The following is a 20,790-nucleotide window of genomic DNA, read 5'->3' as shown; positions in this document are numbered from 1 at the left end:
TAATTGGGGAAATATGGAATAAAGAAACCAGCCTCAGAGCTCACGATGAAGTAAAGAACCCTCGAGGCTGAATCCAAGACCAGCAAGACCAGAAAAATCATCTACAAGTATTTCCAAGCAGCCCTAGTTTCGGCTAGCCTACCAGAGGACCTCCAAGGTGCTCCGGTATATTGCACTTCATTTCCTCTGCCCAGTACCCTTTGAATTAGATTTCTTTGTGTTGCTCATAAAGAAAAAGCAGTACAAACAATTAGGTAAATGGCTCAAGATCCTGGTTAATCTGTAACAAAGCTGGGATTCGAAGCCCAGCCTAACAGCCTGCTCCTGACTGGCACACAGCTATTGGCAAGCTGCTGAAGTGCATGATCAGGAAAGATCATCTTTTTTTTTTCTTTTTTGAGTTTAAAAAAAAAAAAAAAAGGATGGACTGCTATCTTAGGGGAATCCACTGGGTACACACAGCACAGCTGAAAAGGGATAAGTATAGTTTTTGTCATCTTTCCTTCTTCCTTTCCCTCTTTTGTTCCTTTTTTCCCCCCCCTTCCGCCTAAACTCCTCATCTCCCTGTCTAAAAGGGACAGGGTCTCTGCGAGACTAGAACTCCCTTTCTGTTTTCTTTCTCCGGGCTCGGGGTCATCTGGCGCTCACGTGAGAGTTGCCATAATTATGAGCGCATTTGTGTGGCTCAGGGCGGAGGGAGAAGAGTTAGCTCACTGCGGGGCTGGGAAAGGAATGGCCTTGATCTAAGCTGCAGCCTGGTTCTAATTTTAGCAGCGATGGAGCGCTGGACTTCCTGGAGGTATCAGATTGCCCGGGCTCTCCTGCTCCCCGCGCTGGGCTGACACCAGACATGTGGAAGAGATTCAGATCACAAGAATCACCAAATCAGGTCACACCCAGGTCTCATCCAGCCCAGCCTCTGTCTCAGAAAGTAGGAATACGGAGTCTCAGACGGTCGGAGTTTAGCCACCTCCTTGCAAAACTCCTTTAGTTTATAGACAAGGGCAGAAGGAAAGAGACAGAAACACAGCTCTCCAAGATGAATGGCCAGCAGAGCCAGGTCTCCAACCCAGGGCCTCTGGCATCTAGTCTTGTGTGTTACCTGCCCTGTCAACCTCTCGAGGTCACTGCTGTAGCCTGAGGATATAGTCTTGCCCTTTTGAAGTATGAGCCACCAGGCCTATTTTAAAATAATTTTCCCTACTAACTCTCTCTATATTTTTAAATTTAGCAGCAGACGCTCAAGGCACTTGGATTCTCTTCCCTTTAAAAACCAGTGTAAAGACAGCATGGCCGCACTGAAGAAAAAGCAAAGAGAAAACAAAGTCCCCCACAGTCCTGTCACTTTTATGTAACAGCCACTGTCCTGCGGCTTCCCTTCCAATCAGTGTCCAAACGCAGGCATTTTTGCGTGCTGCTGTCACATCGTGCAAGTCATTTTATAATGTATGTTTACTCAGCGTGTACACAATCGGTCCTCTGTATCCGCGGATTCACCATCTGCAGACTCAACCAACCAAGGATCGAAAATATTTGAAAAGAAAAAATTTTCGGAAAATTCCAAAAAGCAAAACTTGATTTTGCCCTGTGCTGGCAACTGTTTACATAGCATTTACGTTGTAGTTACAGTCATTTCCATAGCATTTATATTGTACTGGGTATTATAAGTAACACAGAGTCGATTTAAAGTATGCGGGAGGATGTGCCTAGGTTATGCAAACACTATGCCATTTTATATAAGGGATTTGCGCTTCTGTGGCTTTTGGTATCACAGACGTCCTGGAACTAGTCCCCTTAGGATACACTGAGGGGCGGCTGCATAAGCATTTTTTTCTAAGTTGATGGACCAACTGAAGATGGAAGCATCATCATTTTCTAAATAATTCCCTGTAAATAAGAAGATCTTTCTTCTTATAAATTATTTGCTTAGGATAATTCCCAGGAGTGTAGGTCAAAGACTACGCAGTATTTTTGGCTGTTGATGCATATTGTTAAAAGAGTCAAACCCAAAAAAGTTCCAACCAATGACACAACTACCTGCAGTGAGGGGGAGACTTCATGTCACTAGAACACGCTTCAGAGATAGGAAACTACTATTTCAACAAGACTGCAAAACCCTTCTGTGCAAGGACCAAGACTGGCCCCAGTGATGTCTTACAACACCAAACACGTAGTAGATGACCAAGGCCCATCCAGGCTTGTGACACCTGAAACTTAAACAAATCAAGGAGCCACCTTTAAGAGAAAGAATATGAAACCACCAAAATAAAACCAAGTGTGGAAGTGACTTTTTCAAATGAGGGGCAAAAAATAAAAACACATCACCATTGTTTAAAGGGCCTAAACACAACAAATTCACAAAATAGAAAAAATATTTTCGCAATTTTCACTCACTCACTGCCTGGCACCTCTCTTTAATACTACATTTCCTATATCTTTGGCTCCATATTCTTTGGTACCTTCTTCATATGATGACAGTTTTCAATATCATTTTCCATAGCAAGACTAGAAGGCTAACGGGGTTTGGGGGTATGGCTCAGTGGTAGAACGTATGTTTAGCACACGTGAGGTCTTGGGTTCAATCCCTAGTACCTCCACCAAAAAAAAAAAAATAGAAAACAAATTCGGTCTTTCCTCTGGCATGGCCTGATCAAAGTCGTTTATTACTATTAACATGTTATGAAAGTTTCCTTCAGCTTCGTAACTTGTTATTAGTAATATCACATAGGGTTTAGAATTTTAAAATTTGAGACAACCTCTTGGTCAGGTTTCTTCTGTGCATAAGAGGAATTCATCTTCGTGGGTCGGTGCTGCTTTTATCATAAGTTTAAACCAGAATTTGCTTTCCTGATTTGGGTAGATCCCTTGGAATGAACTTTATGTTGCAGTTGCATGTAGAAAGCAACCTAGGTGGAGGCTGAGCGTATTTCAAACTTTGTTTCTCTGCCAGTACCCACGTACTTCCTGTGCCGAGGGCCGCAGGGCATCTTCACACGGGCTACAACCCCTGGCCCTACCGCTGGTGACAATATGGGGCTGATGAATCAGAGAATGAGTGTTCCTGAAAGCTATTCCTGTACAGAGGATGGGAAGCAAAATTTAACTCTACTTGGAAGGGTGAATCATAAAAATGCATCCCACCAAACCCAAACTAGATGTTATCTCTACATCGATTCCAGATCCCAAACAGACCTGCAGCCACCCCAGTGCCAAACGACACGGAGGAAATGACTAGGGAGGAAGTCAGAGTGCGACGAGACAGCAGTCTTAACCAAATGTGGTTAAAAATATCGCATGTGTTCAAATTGTGTAAACACATAAGACCATGTGAGCTCATGTCCAGGACTCCTCCCAGGACCTTGGGACAGGGGTCCGTGTGAGGACGAGCACCTGAGGCTGGAGCTTCATTTGCTTCGTCTGTGAGTTACTCTGAATTAATTCGTACACTGGTTTGCTATAGTAAGAACTTTTAATTACTTTAATTGTAGTAGAGTGTTCTTGCAACTGAGAAATTATGCTAAGGAAAACCTTTTTTTCATTTCAAATAATTGGCATTCCTCCCTGCAGAGATGATTAAGAGGAAGATGAGTGCCAACCATCACCCCACCTCCCTCACACTCTGTTAAGCAGACAGTCACCAGGGGACCAGGGTGCAAGAGTCACTCGTAGTGACTGGGGGGCTTGAAAGAATAGGAAATTAACACCCAACCCTGGGCTGAATGCTTGCTTACTCAGAGTAGTGGTGACACGCTTCCATGCCTATTGGAAAAGGAAGGAAAGAAATGGGGAAGAAATGGCAGGTGGAACTTGGGGGGCAAGGGGCAGTTTGAACTCCCACAATTTGGAGGGTCAACGATACATGGATTTCCCTAGACTTACCCTATGACCCAGGAATCCCGCTCCTGGGCATATATCCAGAAGGAACCCTACTTTAAAAAGACACCTGCACCCCAGTGTTCATAGCTGCACTATTTACAATAGCCAAGACATGGAAACAGCCTAAATGTCCATCAACAAATGACTGGATAAAGAAGATGTGGTATATTTATACAATGGAATACTATACAGCCATAAAACCCGACAACATAACGCCATTTGCAGCAACGTGGATGTTCCTGGAGAATGTCATTCTAAGTGAAGTAAGCCAGAAAGAGAAAGAAAAACACCATATGAGATCGCTCATATGTGGAATCTGAAAAAAAAACCCATAAATACAAAACAGAAACAGATTCATAGACATAGAATACAAACTTGTGGCTGCCAGGGGGATGGGGGGTGGGAAGGGACAGACTGGGATTTCAAAATGTAGAATAGATAAACAAGATTGTACTGTGTAGCACAGGGAAATACATACAGGATCTCGTGGTGGCTCACAGCAAAAAAAAAAAGTGACAATGAATGTATGTATGTTCGTGTATAAACTGAAAAATTGTGCTCTACACTGGAATTTGACACAACATTGTAAAATGACTATAACTCAATTTTTAAAAGGTAAAAAAAAAAAGGATACATGAATTTCCCATAGAGGGGCAGACACAACAAAAGCAGTCAAGACTGCCTTCTTGCTGGTATGTCATTCACAAGGGACGGCCAGCAGGTAAGAGAACCTCACCAGCGGGAAGCTCTGGAATAGATCATCAAGGTGGGAGGTCGGGGTAGTAAGAAGACGTCAGGCCAGGCCAGAATGAATCTCCCATATCAGGGAACTGCGGAGGTCGGAGGCTCCTTCCAAAAGGGCCTTTCATAAGACTCACGCACGGCCCCCACAGAGGAGCCACCATCTGAGCACCTGCTAGCCAGGCAGCCATGATGGAGAAGCAGCAACCATCGAGAGAGAGGACCATGGTAGCACCAATCCCCAACGCACTGGAGGACAAAGTGACCCAGAAGAAGGAGAGGAGGGGTTGTAAAAGAGAAGGTCAGTCCCATCCACTGCAGGTCCCTCAGGCTGAAGCCCAGCTGGGCAAGGAGGGAAGTGGGCATTAAATTCAATATGATCATGAAGTTCTATACTGAGGCTTCAGATCTGCCTGAGGGGACTCTGTCACAGAGCAACTGAAGGCAAAGGAGTAGAGGCTTTAAAAAAACTGACTCTACCGCAAGTTCAGACTGTTCGATGAATTATCCATAAACTTGAAGAATTCGCAAAAATAGATTAGGCAATCTGCTGTGGGACAAGAATCATCCTTCAAATGGGTTTCTCTGTTCTCTTCCATATCCCCTCGATGTGCCAGCCCAAAACCGTCATGGGTGTCTTTCGTCTAATGAATTCCCCAGTTAGTGGGAAAAGTGTTTCTCTACAAACCTCTGGTTTATTCATCAAAGTGATAGTCATGAAAAATAATGCTTAAAAAGAAAAATGGGTGCTTTTAACTTTTATCATCCATAAGTCTTCCAAACATAAAGGAGAGTTCAGATTTGCAATGATCTTTTTCTCCTTTGGGAGTTCTCTTGACCGTCTAAGCCGTGAGAGGCCACACGGTCCAGGGAAAGGGACGGTGATGGTCACTGGTGCACCTGGGCTCCAGGTCCTTCCCCGTCTGCTGTCAAGTGCAAACCTTAGCCTCTGTGGCAAAGGCTTTCCCCACTCTCAAAGAAGGCACATGACTTCTCCAGGGTCTCCAGATTAGCAAGAAGCAGACCCATGTCTCAGGACTGCGTCTCCCCACCTCTGCTTTAGTGGCCATTACTGTATTGCGGGCGTCTCTCCTTTCTCGGCTCTGTAGGCTCTGAAGGATGGCAATGGCATCTTTTTCACATTTGTATCCCAGCACCTGTCCATGCCCCTGGCGTGGAGTAGAAGCTCAGAAAGTGTTCAATGAATAAGCACAAAAGGCATGCACTGTGCAAACAGAAACAGCGCGTCAGCATTCTCTTCGGTAGCGCCCATGGTCAACAGTGATGAGCCCCACTTGATCTTCAAAGTAAAAGGGAAAAATGGGAACGGAAAACAGCAGAAAGTGGAGGACGCTGTGTCTTATGGTGTGGCTGACCAAGGATAACAATGACATCACTGATAAAGTGCACCCATCGCCCATCAGCACGCCACTTGTAGCCGGGAAGAAAAAAATCTGCTTTAAAAGCTGGCTGAGAAGATTGCCAAGATGTGGAGTAGAAGGACACATGGCTCACACGCTCCCACAAATAGACCAAAAACCACATCTACACGCAGAACAATTAGCACAGAATACCAGTGAACTGTGGCAGAGTATCCCTTACATCAGAAACACAAGGAGAACCCTCACAAGACCGGATAAACAACACGTTTGTATTGTATGGCCCAGGGAACTATATTCAGTATCTTGCAGTGACCTGCAATAAAAAAGAAGATGAAAAGGAATATATGTATGCATATGGATGACTGAACATTATGCTGCACACCAGAAATTGACACAACATTGTAAACTGACTGTTCTTCAATAAAAAATTAAAAAAATAAAATAAAAGCTGGCTGAGATTTCAGGCATTTTTGTGTGTTTTGTAAGGAGGCGATCCTAATTATGTTTATAAAAACACTTTGATGGGTCTTCTTCAGCTCGGAAAGGTGAGCCAAAGAGAAAATGAGCTGCATAAAATACTAACAGGAATTTGGGGGTTTCCCTCAAATTAAAGGGCTGTGGGGGCCCCAAGTCTTGGAGAAGAGGAGAGACAAATGTCCCCACAGAAAGTGCACCCCAGCTGCAAGGTAGGGACCCAGAGTGTAGAGAGTAGACGGTCCTGAGGAGGCCCAGGGTGGGGTGGGGGTGGGGCAGGTATCGCCTCTTCTACACAGGCCTCTAGTCCCCATCTGCTACCCCCACATCTTCCGTAAATGTCTCCTAGAGACACAGGTGTTGTCCGTGGCTGGAGGAATGCAGGGGAAGGAGCTGGACTGTAAGTCTGATAAAGCTAATCGAAGACAACAGCATTTACGACACCCGTTGCAGGAGAACTGGCAAACAGAGTGCTGAGAGCGGGCCAGGTGTGAGAAGAGGTGGACAGGACACAGATCCCTCCCTCCCAGGACACTCCAGACTTTGGAGAGGCTCCTGGACTCCCCACACTGTGGGGTAGAGCCACCTTCTAAAAGCCGCCTTCCAGCCGTCTTCTCGGCATCCCAGCAGAGGCTGGCGAGACCTTTGCCCCAACCACTTCCGCGGACACCACCTGCTGACTTCCAAAGGCCAGCCCTGCATTTTTTGCCCAAGGGCTTTCTCTCATCACTGCAGCCTTCAAGACCAGCATGGCAGCGGTATGGAAGAGCAAAGGGAATTAATGCCCAGCCTCCTGCATCTCAGACAACCCTCAACCAGTGAGTGAAGAGAGGAGAGCCAGTGGGTAAATACCCAGCTCCCTTGCCCCTAGTAGAGGGGAAAACTCTGAGGTGTGTTTCTACGTAGCGTTCCAGAGAGTCCCCTGCTGGGTTCAGTCCTGGTCATTCTTGGTGACAGCTTGCTTGAGAAAGCACCTTTAGTTGGCTTCCTTCCCTTCACTGTCTCACCTCCCCACACTCCTCTCTTCACCTCCCAAATAAAATACTTGCATCAACAGCCTTGTCTCAGGATTGATATCTGGTGGAACCCAAACTAAGACAGGCATCACGTGAAAGAGTAACCCTGCAAAGCCGAAGGGCCTGGGAACACTCAGAGGACACCGGGGAAGTCTGATGACGCAGGAAGCCCTTCTCAGACTCCACATCAGCTTCAAACAAAGATTCGGTGTAACATATGTGTGTGGCTGTTTCCATAAGAGTGCCCTTTAAGTGCCAAATGCAAATCTCTTTCCACTTGCAAATCACCTTAAGCATTCTTTCTTGCTGTGAGAAGCATCTGCTCCTTTAAAAAAAAAAAAAATCCATTAGAAGAAGCCAGATGGAGTACCACGATATTTTTATTTGTGACAGTTTGACCACTGGCCAAAAGGTCTGGAGAACAAGAACTGCCCAGCTGGGCCATTCCTCTTCCTTGGTCACTTGGTCTTAAGAGTCTTGGGAGGCGCCTCCGTGCTCATCTCTGTCAGTACAAGAACAGTCCCCAGAGGGAGGCCGGACATGGTGGTGCGTGGAAGGGAAGTGGCCCGGCCACAAGACACACCAAAAGCTCCTGCAAAGGGACTCTGTTACCAGCTTGGCCAGCCTCTCTCATCTTCTAACCGTGTTTGCTCTCAGCGCCTCTCTCAGGCCACCTACAGCTGTGGGACAAGCCACTGAAATCCGCAGTGTCGTCTGGATGCTCTGCCGATGTGAACACTGGCCAGTGCTGGCTGGGTGAGCCCACAGTGCTGCTTGGCCAGCCTGTCATCCAAGTACCTTCTCCATGGGGCTCCATCCGGCAGCATTCCCACCTTCGCCCCTCTCCTCAGGCCTCGCCCTCCACGCCCAACCCCTGTGAGCTCCCTCCCACCTCAGAATTCCTCACTCTTGATGCTGGTCTCCTCCCTCCCTCCCTCCTGCCTCAGAGAAGAGCCCCCCTTCCCCAGCGCCCACCATCAGCACCCTGCCCTTCACTCGCTTCCCTTCCCCGCTGACTTTTCTCTCAGGTTGAATCCAAACCACTGTCTCCCTCCTCTTCAGCTCTGTCACTCTTTCTACGCCAGCTCTTACATGGAGACCTTGAGGCCCACAGAGCTTCCACTGGTGTCACTTCTTTTCCTTGGCCACCTGGGGCCCCATCCTCAGTCACACAAGCAGCTCGCTCGTCAGGAACTTCTGCCCCAAATCAGTACCCGTCCAAGCATCCGCCACCCCTACTCGTCTCCCAGCAAGAACCCAGCCAGAGGCAAATCGCGCAGCTGCACAGATCAGCATCCCTGCTTTTTGTACCTTACAATTTCTGGGCCGCGTCTCTGAGCAACTTCCTAATCACAGCTCACTTACACCCCTTTTGCTTCTAATCCGATGCTCTGGTGAATGTACTTTTTGAGGAACACGTTGGTTCCTTTCTCTTGGTAGGACACGTCCCTGAGATCTGGCTGAGTCACTTACCAGGCATGAAAGTAACACGTATTATTCACAAACAGTCCCTGAGACCAAGAGACAACTAGGGAGACAAATGAACGATAAGCCAGGGCTGGTGTGCATCTGTATTTCCTGCCAATAGTCCCCTTGAAGTAACTCATTGGCCAACCCATGGCCAGTTGACTTTATTGATATCTTACTTCCTTGGAAAACATTCAGTTTTCTAAATGATAATGTGGAAACCTGTTTGCTTCATTTTATTTATATCTATCATTTAAGTCAGAATTAATATGTATATAACAATTCAAACAGAAAAAGATGTCTCAGCAGTAATATCAATCATCTGATCCCCCGCCCCACTTCAACCTCACTCCCTTGATGTAACTTCTTACAAGGAGGAAGGGGGAATTCCACCACAGTCTTGATATGCAGGGGGGGCCTGAGCTGGTTTTGACTCTTTCTGTCTTTAGGAGGGAGACTTCCCCTTCCTCATCACCACCACCTGTATAGGTGTGACGGAGTCTCATCCCCCATTCTAGAGAGCTTCCTGTGTCAGCCCAAAGGATGGTGATATATCCAAAGAAGACTGAGCAAACTCAAAGGGAACAGTAAGGCTTTCCAGCACCTCTAAGCGGTCCACAAGCAATAAGCAACAGGCAAAGGGGTTCCTGTCATATGGAAATGATAAACAAGTCACATATCTCCAGTCTCAGTACAGACCCTGTACAGTACTCACCCCAGTGGAGGATGGAGAATCTGAAGATGCTGACCCAACTCCTATCTTATTCCTGGGAACTGATGATAAGTGATTCAGGCATATTCTGAGCCATCTCTTCATGACTGGTAAGTGAGATAATTGGATATCCCAGCCTGAAGCTGACAGAAGGGGTAAAAAGAAAACAGTTTGACTGAAAACTCCTAACCACAAGTTTCTCTTCAACAGGCAGCTCTGAGGTCAGAATTATACCTGCTATATAGCTTAAAGTTTTCCTAAACCCTAAACCCAAAGCTTCAAGTAGTTCTAGGTTAGTAGTGTCCTATGCATCTGGCAAAAGCAAATTCAGATTCTCTCTGGATTAATTTACTTTAGAACCAGGCTTCAAAATGTTTCCACAGATAAGGCTCCAAGATTTTTCCCACTCGTAAATCATAAAAGACACTGGAAAATATGCCATCATGAGTAAGAGACAGCAGAAATAACAAATAGCAGAATCAGAACCACAAAGACTATATATAATGAAGTTATCATCTACAAAATATAAAATTAGTATATACAAAAATAAAAGTGAGTGCTAAAATATGATGAATGAAGAAGAGATTATAAACAATGACTAGACAGAGATGAAGAGAAGCAAATGGAAATGAAGTAAAAAATAAGTTCAGTTTTAAAATTCATTTATGGTTTTGGACAGCAGAATCTTTAGAATATAAGAGGCAGAAAATCAAAATTAACTTGTTGAAAAAAAGAGAAAAAGGTAGGGAGAGTTTCTCAGTTCACGTAGCTAAACCAACTGAGGGTCAACTTCAGGTGGAGTTTGGTCTGATACTCACCCAACATGACCAGGATCTACACTCAGTTTTGCTTTCTTAGTCACCTCATGTTGTCCTCTACTGTCCCCCCTTTCCTCTCTCTCTGCATCTCACCCCACCCCTGGCAGTTCAGTCTGCTTTTATGGCTCAAAAACTTAAGATAAACGCTCAGCGTAAAAGAGAATTTCGTACCAATATCTCTAGGTTTGTTCTGATTGGACCAGCCCTAGATCACATGGCCCAGTACTGAACCAATCACTGTGGCCAGGGGGATAAGTCCCCACCCCTTCCATAGACGGGTGATAGGGTTCTGTTTTTTCTGAGCGTTCCCTTAGAATTAGCTGTCTATGAGTTATCTCTTGCTGTCTAATGAACTACCCCAAAACTTAGCAGCTTGAAATAACAAACACTTACTATCTTACAGTTTTCTGTGGATTAGGAGCCTGGGAGTGGCTTAGCTAGAGGTTCTGGCTTAACAGTTTCTAGGGAGGTTGCAGTCAAGCTGTCAACTGGAGTTAAAGTCATCTCAGTACTCTCCAGAGGCTGAAGGATTTGCTTCCAAACTCATCCATGTGATTGTTGGCAAGCCTCAGTTCCTTTCTGGTTGTCAGCCAGAGACTTCAGTTCCTCACCACATGGGCCTCTGCATAGGGCTGCTCTCAAAATGGCAGCTCCTTCTCCCAGAATGAGCTTCTCTGAGAGAGAGAGAGAGAGAGAGAGAGAGAGAGAGAGAGAGAGAGAGAGAGAGAGAGACTAAGAGAACAGAGACCAAGATGGCTGGAAGACATGTTTTTTATACCTAAACTTGGACCTGACACACCATCACCTCTGCTGTGTGCTGCTGGTCACACCAACTAACACAGGTACGATGTGGGAGGGGAGTATACAACAGTGTTAATAGCAGGAGAGGATCACTGGGGATCTTGGAAACTGGCTCCCACACTCCTCCACGTGACCTTGAGAGAACTGGGTTCACCAGAGTGACCAACTCATTCCAGTTGCCCAGAACTGTCCCAGTTTTAAAATGCAAGCTCTTCATCCTGGCAACTGCCTCTCAATCCCAGGCAAACTGGGATGGCTGCTCACCCTAAGAGTGACCCATCTTAGAAGAAATGAAGAGAGATTTATCACAGAATATTAGATATTAACTCATCTGACACTTCACTTTCTCCAGGGGGACACTAAGATCTTGAGTGCTGCACCCAGTTTCCAATGCACTAGGGGGTTTTCTCCACCCCATCAAGCAATTCTCCAACACCAGCTGGATGTCCTACCATTCAACTCAATCCAGACACTCTGGGTATCTCTATTACCAGAATATAGTATTAGATTCCCATGGGCTGAGGGCTCAGTCCCACAAGTGCCCTCCACTTCAGATGCCAATCACAAATCCAAGTTGTTAGGTGTGTTTCTGAAATACTGGCTATAGATCAGAGGTTTCCCATGATCCCCTCTTTGGGTTCAACTTGCTACAGCGGCTTACAGAACTCAGGAAACCAATTTACTCACTAGATTACTGGTTTATTACAAAGGATCTTAAAGGACACAAATCAACAGCCAGATGAAGAGATACATAGGATGAAGTCCCGAAGGCGGGCGCTTCTGTCCTCGTGGAGTTTGGGGCTCCACCCTGTAGTGCATGGAACTGTTCTGGTTCACCAGACGTGGAAGCTCTCGAAACCCTGTCCTTTTGGGTTTCTATAGAGGCTTCATGACGTAGGCATGATTGATTAATTCACTGACCATTGGTGATTGATTTAACCACCAGCACTCTCCCCTCCCCGGAAATCAAGGAGCGGGGCTGAAAGTTCCAACCCTCTATTCAAGGTTGGTTTCCCTGGCAACCAGCCTCCACCCTGAGGTGCTTTCCAAAAGTCACTTCATTAACATAAACCCAGTTGCAATGGAAAGGGGCTTGTTATGAATAACAAGACACCCATTTCAACATATGGATTTGAAGTGATTTCAAGAACTAAGGACAAGAGCCCAAATATTATGACAAAAGATGCCCCATCACCCTCATCACTCAGGAGCTGTGAGTCAGGAGACCATGGATGAAGACCAAATACATCTTTCTTAGTGTAGATCGCAATATCACAGATCTACAGGGGAAGTAACTTGCCCAGGGTCAAACCGTGAGATGGGGCAGAGCTGAGGCAAGAACCCAAGTCTCCTGCTTCCCAATCCATGGCTTTTTCCTTCAAGACTCCACACTTTGATGATAAGTTCAGCTCCTCCTTGGAGAGCAAGGGTCTTCACAATAGTCCAGGAAACAGTTACTTTGGAAACGACCACATGATTCCATTCCTTTTAGACCTCAATAAAGTGAGACTGTGGCCCCAAAGGAAGTGCTTAGAGCCTAGGAAGGGACAGACAAAAAGTGACCATCCATGTAACAAATAATCAAGACAAAATTCAGAGCAGAATGATTTTGGTCAAGCCCGAACGCTCTTAATTCAAATTTCATGATAATGTTAGGCAGATCACTTAACTTCTCTGAGCTCAGCTTTCATATCTGTAAAATGGATATAAGCCAAAGATTTCAAGTTCCAATCTTTCCCAATTTTTCTGCATTTTTTATTCCTCTGATGTTCAGATTGAATGGCTTGAGCTCCCAGACCCTAAATAAAGAGAAATCAATCAGGGCTCTCCTCAGTAGTTCCTCACATTCTCCCTTCTCTCTATTGAGTCAGCAAACATTTCATTGAGCATCTATCTGCTATGTGCCAAGGACTTTCAAGCAGCAAACAAGACATAGGACTCCTACAGGCATTCGTAAGTCTCCCTGCTTTTCTCTCTCTTTCTGGGGCTACCTTAGGAAGCCCAAATCTCTCCCATAGGATCAGGTAGAGTCATTCGGTGCTTCCTTCAACTCCTCCCTGCCACCCAGGCTGTGCTCAGGGGGCTTTTTCTTTCTCAACCTCATCTCATCAAGTTGTCTCCTTAACAAGAAAACATCACTTGTCATGAAACCTGCCCCTCACTCTCCGAGAAGGCAAAAGTGAACGCAGAGAGTTTTGGTCTTAAATGGACACCACTACTTCCTAATCTGCTTGGGGTTTTTGGCAGCTCAAGGGAACTAGTGTGAGGCTATGAGAGCGTTACAAAAATACGAAGTGACTTGTGTGTATACAGAGGCCTTCAGGCACTTTCCCAAATTCTAATGTTATAATTTCCCCATGTCCTGATGCTCTGTTCTCCCCCTTTCTTAACCTGCTGGGGAACTGCGGAGTTTGACCAGATGGAATAAATTGAACCTTATGGGAACACTTCTCTACAAAGAAGAAATCTTGTAGGAGTGGTGATTTGGAGAAACGTGACTTCTCGGCCCCAGACGTATGATGAGTTGGGCGAGTTATGGCTTCCAAACCAGAAACAAACTCTTCCAAATACTGCAGGGGCTGAACTTACATCAGCCCCTGACTCCTGCGTGAGGGAGGCCCATCAACATCCTCAAGAGAAAGACAGCGATTCCCTTTTTCAAAGGGAGCCCTGTGTTCTGTTTCTCTTGACACACAATGATAGTTTCGATTGCAATTTGAAAAGGCAGAGACCAAAGGGAACTCCAGGGACCGCCTTGGCTTTGGACCTCATTAAATAGCTCCGATTTCTTTCCTCTTTGCTTAAGTAGATAATAATATTGCCAATAAATACAGCCCAGTGTGTCCTCTGCCAAAAACAGGACTAGACAGTATTTTTAATAAAGTAAAAAATTATGTTTAGGAATAGAAATTTTTTATATTTCACAGAAAATGAGAGTCCACAGAGTGCAGGACACTGCCTCCAGCCATGAGAGATGTGACGACCAGGACAACAAAGTTATTGAGAAGAGGTAGTTCGGAGCAGAAGGAAACAGCCACACCAAGAGCAAGTAGCCAGAAGGATGAAGGAATGGCAGAGTTTGTAAACACGAGGTCTCTGGGTTCCAGACGGGAGGGCAGGCATTGCTGTGGGAGGGAGCAGCCTTGAAACCGACCTGCGGAAGAATCTTTGGAAGGGTCTGAAGACAAGAAGAAAAGCCCAATACATTGAGCTCCTTCTTCAAAATAAATAACTCATTTCTATCTTATTTAACAATCCCAATCAAGACCAAGATTTGGGTTTATGTGCTTAATTTTCCTACTCCCCCAGATTTTAATGGAGATGACCCCCCCCCAAAAAAAACCGCTTTAATCTGCGAAATACCACATGAGCAGTAGCACCTTAGGAAAGGTGAGCTCTCAGCAGCATTCCAGGCAGGTAATCACGCCTTTATATGCTGGAGAGCCACAGGGCTCAGTCTGAGGACCTCCTACTGCCGAGACTCGCTCCCTGGCATGAGCTGTCCAGCCCTAGGGCTCTATAGGTGATGCATTCATTGTCCCAGATGGATCCCCTGTCTGCCTGGACTGCCATCCCTCCTTCCAGCCTTGTCCCCCTACTTTCCCCTCTACACACAACTGCTCCTTCTAAAACCCAAGTCAGAGCATCTCCCTTGCCTCCTCAAACTCAGCAATGGCTCACATCCTGCTCAGGGTAAAAGACAACACCCCTTATGAGAGTCTACGGGGCCTCACCTGATTTGACCCTGGCTACCTGTGATCTAATCCCCTGCTCTGCCTCCCCGTCTCCCTCCACCCCAGCCACACTGACTGTTCTGATGTTCCTGGAACACGCCAAGCGTTCAGGACCTTTGCCCACGCTGTGCCCTCTGCCTACAACACTCTTATCCCGGATACTCATATTCATTATGCCTTCATTTCCTTCTGGCCTCTGCTCCAATGTCACTTTATCACAAAAGCCTTCCAAGGTCCCCAATTCAAATATCATTCCCTTATGACCCCCGTGCTCTATCTCTTCAACCTGATTTGATTTCTCCCCACTTAATGCATTCTTATCTATCAGTGTACTACATATTTGTGTGTTAGTTTGCTGTCTGCCTTTCCCTCTAGAATTTAAGTTCTGTGTACTGTCTCCAACCCTTGGAACCCTGCCTGGGCACACGGTAAGCGCTCAATAAATATTTATGAATGAACAAGTGAATGAGTCAATTAATTTACATGCCAATGATTTCCTTTTTTTTTTTTTTTTGCAATCTACAGCAGAGATAGGGCTGAATTGTGTGGAACATGTAAAAAAGCACTGCTAGCATGGAAGTGGATTAAATCTGTAGCCGACTTACAAACACTCCTGGGTCAATCAGTAGGGGCCAGAGGAGAGGGTCATCGCTGGCACAGTTCCCCTTGGAAACTGCAGAAAGTGCTTGACTTTCTGGGCAGTAAAATAAAAAAAAAAAACAACTAACGTATAACACTAACAAGACAAGCAGCAGACCATGAGACAGGCAGCCCAGATCCCCCTTCAGGATGAAAGGACTGAGTCCCCCAGCTGCTGGACATGTTCCCAGTGCTCAGGCCTCTTCTGAAAGAGGCTTGGCGGATGGCAGCTGCTTTGTCCAGCTGCTTACTCCCTTCTCAGGTCTTCTCACGTCTGATGACTGTTAGATGTAGAGGTATGAAGCTCGCCCCCAGGGCTCTCCTAGCTTCAGAGGGTTTTCTAGCTTCAGAGGCTTCTGTGGGGCTGGCTGGGGCTTCTTGAGACTGAATCACAGCCTGGTTTTTCCCCTGCCCATCCTGCTTCCTCTCATACACCAATGTTGATCCCAAGGGTATTCTCAATAAGTTAATAAATTTCCTTCCTGCTAGTAGTCCCTGTCTCAGAGACTACACCCAGGAAACTCCACCTGGGACGACATTTCAGAGAGATTACTCTGTGTTTAGGGTTGGCTGGAAGGCACGAGATTGAAGGTAAGGGGGTCAGACAGACCCAGGTGTTCCAATAGGGGAACAGATTTTAAAATGGGATGTATTCATCTGTTGAACTATTATTACACAGCAACCAGATAAACTAGATCTAAGTATCCAAATGGGCTAATCTCAAAAACACAATTTTGAATTTAAAAAAAAAGAAAGAAAAGTTGCAGACTATATACCATATGTTAGGATTTCTTCATTTTTTAAAATGCACAAAATAATACTATATATTGTTTTCAGGATGTAAAATACAATAAAAGCATAAAACATAAACCCGAAGGGCATCCACAACTTTCATGATGGGATTTTAAGGAGGAAAAAGAAAGGTTGGGGCTAAGAGAGAGTACAAAGGGGATTTCCGTGATATTTTATTTCTTGCTCTTGACAAGTCTGAAGAAAATGTGACAATATGATAACATCAGTTAAATTTCGGTAGCAGATTATGTAAGAATTGTTGAATTAGTCTCTGCACTTTTCTGTACTTACCTTTTTCAAAATTATAAGAAAAGATTATTTCAGAGCCCTTAAAAAAGTAAAATCATGAAATAATCAAAGTACTATGTAAGTAAAATTTAACTAATATAAGAAACAAAAAAGAACTTTCCAAGAATAAATGAAAATATAATCAATTTGACTTTAAAATAAAGTATAGAACAAAAAAACTGAATGTAATTAGAAGCCAAATGACAAACTGCAAACAAACTTGCAATAAAATGGCAAAGAATTAATACTCATAATTCATAGTTAATTAAGAAAAAAGTCTATTTATAAAAAATAATGGGGAAATATAAAAGGGGGATCCACAAAAGAATAAGAATAAGTAGATTAAGAAAACCAACCCTACTACTAATCAAAGAAATGCAAAGTAAAATATCTATTCTTAACCCATCAAATTGGAAAATATTTTCTTAAACATGATGTCCAGTGGTCAGGGAACCCAATGGTGACAACCTAAGCCTGTCCTTTTTTTTGAAGCTCTAATGGTAGATAACAGCCATTTCTGTAGGGGTGTAAAACAGAGTAAGATAGGCCTCTGCTAACTGAATAGACATTTTTCCAAAGACGGCCAACAGACACAAGAAAAAGTGCTCAATCAATTAGGTGATCACTTATCATCAGGGAAATGCAAATCAAAACCACAATGCGATATCACTTCACACCTGTTAGGGTGCCCATCCTTAAGAAGACAAGAGATAACAAGCTTTGCGGAGGATGTGAAGAAAAGGGAAGCCTTGGGCACTGCTGGTGGGAATGTAAATTGGTGCAGCCGCTATGGAAAACAGTACGGAGGTTCCTCAAAAAACTAAAGATAGAACTACCATATGATTCAGCAATTCCTCTTCTCGGTATACGTCCACAGGACACTGAAGAGATATCTGCACTCTCGTGTTGACTGGAGCATTATTTACAATCGCCAAGACATGGAAGCAACCTAAGTGTCCACTGATGGATGAATAAAGAAAATGTGGTATGCACACACAAAGGAATAACATTCAGCCATGAGAAAGAAGGAAATACTGCCATTTACAACATGGATGGATCTTGAGGGCATTATGCTAATGAGATAAACCAGACAGAGAAAGACAAATAACGCATGATATCACATGTATGTGGAATCTAAAAAAGCCAAACTCAGAGAAACAGAGAGTAGAATGGTGATTCCCAGGGCTGAGGGATGGGGAAACTGGGGATATGGTGTTTAAGGGCACAAGCTTTCTACTAATGGATAAACAAGTCCTGGAGACCTAATGCACAGCACAGAGATTATCATCAACAAGACTGTATTATAAACCCCAAGGTTGCTAAGAGACTAGATCTTAATCATCTTCAGCACAAAAAAAGAAGTAATAATTATATGAAGCAATGGAGGTGTTAGCTAAAGTTAATCATACTACAATATATAAAAGCATCAGATCAGCAAGTTGTACACCTTAAACTTACACAGTGTTATATGTAATTGCATTTCAATTAGGAAAAAAAAAGAGACAGGTTTCTCTAAGCTGGTCCATGTTCACAGCTGGAAGGAAGGCAATGTCTGCACAGACTGGAGGTCCTCAAATGGAGATCTGCTTCCTTCCTCAGCGCTCCCCAGCCAGCCACACACAATCTAGTGGTGGCCCCTTTGTTCTGGGGCCTGTGTTTTCTCCTCCTTGGCTTTCCTAAAGCCTTGTTTCTCCCCTGCTCTCCAGGCCTCACACGCTGCAGCAGCCCTCTAGGCCTTTGCATCTCAGCCCTGCCTGAGAATCCCTTCTGTTTACCCACTTCCTTAAACACTTGATCTTGGGCTCTGGAATGTTACCCCACACTTCAAATTCTGTTCTTTCTATTTATTTCTAAGTTAGGAAAAGAAAAAACAAAAACGAAAAAAATAAGAACTCTACATACCTACATCACAAACCTCCCATTACAGAGATCAAAGTGACCCATCCTTTGATTCTGTGAATTTCTCACAAGAGAACAACACAGACAACACACTGCAGACAAATACGCAGGGTGACCAACTTGTCCCAGTTTGCCTGCACTTTCTGGTTTGAGCACCGAAAGTCCTGCATCTCAGTAACACCTTCTGTTCAGGAAAACCAGGGCAGTTTTTCACACTGGGGAGGATCCAAAACCCTCTGGCAGTAATGTGGGGCACTGTCCTGATGCTCAGAAGGGCTTGGTGATTAATTGGATAGAGGCCTGGCTATCTCAGGAACCTTGAAATTCTATCTGGCAGCTAGCTAAAAATTTAATGTAAATATTTCAATATTGTCAACAGCAAGTAGAGTATTTCCCTCAATCAAGCAATAAGAGTCAGACTGAAATTCTCACTCAGAGAATTTGTGAAGTTCCTTGTATTTATTGTAGGGCAATTACCCACCTTCTCACACTGTGTCCTCTGCTGAGGACCACACTGGTCATTTGTCTTAGATCTTAGTATTAAGAATGTCTGGGTTTCACCTGTGTAGTCGGCTTCTGGGTTTCTTATGGCTGTTTAATGCTGTTTTCCTTTTTACCTTGGTTGCTTATAAGGCCAAAAGTCAAGTTTGCTTTCAACCCTCGAACAAAACACGTAAGATACATGGAACATATTCTGGACATTGGCTTTACCCACAGCTTCATTTTATTTTTCTTAGTCTAATTTCCTATTCTTATTTCTTGCATTAGAAAATGTTGCATTCTAAGCGGGGGAGGGTATAGCTCAGTGGTAGAGTGTGTGCTTAGCATGCACAAGGTCCTGCGTTCAATCCCCAGTACCTCCATTAAAAATAATAAACAAACAAATAAACTTAATTACCCCCCCCCAAAAAAAGCTTAATAAAAAAGAAAATGTTGCGTTCTATTTTTTTCATTCATTCTACAAATATCCCCTTTCAGGTGCTAGGGATGGGACAATAAACAAAACTAAGTCCTTGTTCTCATGAAGCTGACATTCAAGCAAAGAAAGACCGACAAAAAAATATAAAACAAATGCATTAGGTAGTATTAGGTGCCATGAGGAAGGGGAGGGGATGCTATTTTTGATGGGTAGTCTGGGAAGGCCTCTTGGATAAAGGGACATTTGAGCAAAGGCACAAAGGAACTGAATCAGTGAGCTTCAAGGAAAGGGAAGACTGAGCTAGGCAGAGGAAAGAGCAAGTGCAAAGGCCCTGAGGCAGAAGACTATTATCATATTTCAGCACTAGCTAAGAATTCAGTTTGGCTCCAGAGAAGTAAGTAAGGAGGAGAATTGGTAGGACTTGAGGTCAGAGAGCAGGGGAGCCAGATCAGAAAAGATGTTGTAGACTCTAGAAATGACTTTGGGTTTTATTCTGAGGAGAGGGGAGCCATCAGAGGGTTTTGAGCAAGGAATGACATGGTCTGACATATATTACAAGAATCATTCTGACTGCTCTGTTGACAATGGCCTTAGGAGGGAAAAGATAGAAACAGGAAGATCAGAAAGGAGGCAACTGAATGGTCCAGCCAGGAGATGCATACAAGATGGTAGCAGTGGAGGCTGCAGGCAGCATGCAGTCCTCAGCACATGCTGAAGGTAAGGCCAACAGGATATGCTAAGGGGTTGGAAGTACAGTATAAAGGAGAGAGAGAAGACGAGGATGACTCTGAGAAGCTGGGAATGGCATTGAAGGAAGGTAGCATGGCACAACACAATGGCTCTTAACCCAGCAAGCCTACTGCAATCACCTAGAGAGCCTGAAAAACCTACCACTGGCTGGTCCCACCTTGCATGGAATCTGTTTTATTGGTCTAGGGTGGGGCCTCAGCACTGGGGTTATTTGAAAGCTCCCCAAAAGAGAGGACCACTGGAAAAGTACAGAGGACCTTGGGTAGGAGCCAGACCACCTGGGTTCAAATCTCTGCTCTGCCACTTCCTAGAATGAGACTTTTGGTAAGTTTTCACAACTTTAAGGCTCAGCTGGTTTCTTTAACTGCAAACCAGGAATAATAAAAACAACTCTTCAAGATTACAACGAAGAGTAGTAATGTGTACAAAAAGGGCCTACCATATATTGGCTGTTCAAAAATGGTAACTGCTACTATATTTAT

At 44.5% G+C, this 20,790-nt stretch overlaps 1 protein-coding gene across 3 annotated transcripts in view; it reads right to left on the bottom strand.

The window, feature by feature from the left end:
- The window catches only part of CFAP161 (cilia and flagella associated protein 161), an 88,680-nt gene that overhangs the window by 29,507 nt on the left and 38,383 nt on the right, over positions 1 to 20,790 (bottom strand). For 2 of the 3 annotated variants that reach the window (XM_032469365.1, XM_032469364.1), the window contains exons 7-8: positions 10,880 to 11,160; positions 9,672 to 9,811 (exon numbers count right to left, since the gene is read on the bottom strand). The gene's annotated coding sequence lies outside the window, so the exon portion shown is untranslated. The other variant, XM_032469366.1, reaches the window with a different exon arrangement.

The sequence above is a fragment of the Camelus ferus genome, chromosome 27 (assembly GCF_009834535.1).
Source record: "Camelus ferus isolate YT-003-E chromosome 27, BCGSAC_Cfer_1.0, whole genome shotgun sequence".
Lineage (NCBI taxonomy): Eukaryota > Metazoa > Chordata > Mammalia > Artiodactyla > Camelidae > Camelus > Camelus ferus.
This window is presented reverse-complemented; position numbering and strand designations above follow the sequence as displayed.